At 45.4% G+C, this 1,889-nt stretch overlaps 1 protein-coding gene across 1 annotated transcript in view; it reads right to left on the bottom strand.

Annotated features, from left to right (window-relative positions):
- MICU2 (mitochondrial calcium uptake 2) overlaps positions 1-1,889 on the bottom strand; it is a 255,003-nt gene that overhangs the window by 240,053 nt on the left and 13,061 nt on the right. The window lies entirely within an intron of this gene.

The following is a 1,889-nucleotide window of genomic DNA, read 5'->3' on the forward strand; positions in this document are numbered from 1 at the left end:
GAGCCATGACAAGAACAGACATACGCACACCCATGTTCATCGCAGCACTATTTAAAATAGCCAAAAGATGGAAACAACCTAGATGTCCATCAACTGAGGAATGGATAACCAAACTATGGTACATACACACAATGGAATACTATGAAACCTTAAAGAATAACCTAGAATCTGCAAAACACTGAAAGATGTGGATGAACTTGGAGGACATTATGTTGAGTGAAATAAGTCAATCACAGAAAGACAAAAATTGTATTAGTCCGTTATTGTAAAAGTCAAGAAAAGATTTATCTATGGAAGGAAATTTTCTTTGTTGGTTACCAGGGGTGGGAGGGGAGAGGGAGGGAACACTGTTAGATAGGTAGAGATAAGTATTGATTTGGGTGAAGAGATAGGCAATGTACTAATTGTGAGTGATGAACATGGTGGCACTGAGGAAGAGGAAGACAGAGAGAGGTACATGGGCGGTACACACAAAGATGAATTCTTCTGCACATACAGTACTGCATGTCAGGGAAGGCAAACATGGGCATATGGGTGGATAGATCGGTGGACAGGCTGAACTACTCGGTATATCTACGAAGCAGGGAGTGTACCCAAGGTATAGGGTTGTGTTCTAGTTACCTAGTGCTCCTCTGACAAGAATATACCACAAATGGAATGGCCTTAACAAACAGTAGTTTATTCTAACAGTCTGGAGGCTTTAAGTCCAAGTTCAAAGTGCTGGCTCTAGGGGCTGTGTGAAAGCTCCTCAACCTTGGGCTTCAGCTCTGCCTCCAGCTCCCAGCCCACTGAAGCTAGAGGCTTTTCTTCATTCAGACAGCTGCTGGCTGTTGAGGCTGCCAAGCCCAAGGTTAATAAGTAAAAAGGCACAGTCCCAATATTACCAAATCACACAGCAGGCCATTAATTGAAGTGTACTGTAAGTCCCAAGGTTGGCAGAGCATGGCAGGCTGCTGAATAGTGACACGTCTATACACAGGGTCCAAGTGTGCCATAAGCTAGAGACCATTTCCCAGGCTCTCCTTATATACAGGAAGCAGACCACATCCCAAAGGTAGCTAACTCAGCTGCTTGTGGTAGATCTCACCATGTAGTTGATTGCCAGTCTCATCATGGCGAATAACTACCACCAGCTGCCCAGCCACTCAACCAGGCCCAGCCAAGTTGACACACAATCGTAACTACCACAGGTTGACAGACAATGGTTCTATAAGTGTATTTGTGTGATTTGTAAGAACTCCCATGTATATAGTAGAGGTGACAAAGGACAAGGCTGTAGTCACTTCTTGGTCACAGCCAGCTTCCCAGAGGGACCGAGTAGTTGAACCTGTGGGCTCGGGACCATAGTCACAGGGGACATCAACTCAAATGACATAACATACTACACAAAACATTGTTCTACCTCCTACTTTGGCGAGTAGTAACTGGGATCTTAAAAGCTTGCAAGCAGCCATCTAGATGCAACGATGGGTCTCTCCTCGTCCAGAGCAAAGGAGAATGAAGAAAACCAAAGATTCATGGAAACAATTAGTCCTAGTGACTGGTAGACCATGTGATCCACAGCCTATATGACTAAGACCAGAAGAGCTAGATGGTGCCGGGCTACCACTGTCAACCACTCGGAGGGGGATCTATGTAGGAGATCCTGGACAGAAAGGGAGAACAATGTGGAACAAAACTTAAAATCTTTTGGAGGGAAAAAAGCAGGGGGGACCAGGTTTGCTGCTCTAGGCTGGTGGAACCACTGAGACTATGGCCCCTAGATTCCCTTCAGGTCTGGAATTGAACCCACACCTGTGGTTTCCAGCCAAACAAAAGACAGGCATAGGAGCTGAACACTTACCTGAGGGAGATATACTCCTTGGAGAGAACAATCATGGGAGAAAGAA

This window comes from Orycteropus afer, unplaced genomic scaffold, assembly GCF_000298275.1.
Source record: "Orycteropus afer afer isolate SDZICR_OR568_19922 unplaced genomic scaffold, OryAfe1.0 scaffold00092, whole genome shotgun sequence".
Classification (NCBI taxonomy): domain Eukaryota; kingdom Metazoa; phylum Chordata; class Mammalia; order Tubulidentata; family Orycteropodidae; genus Orycteropus; species Orycteropus afer.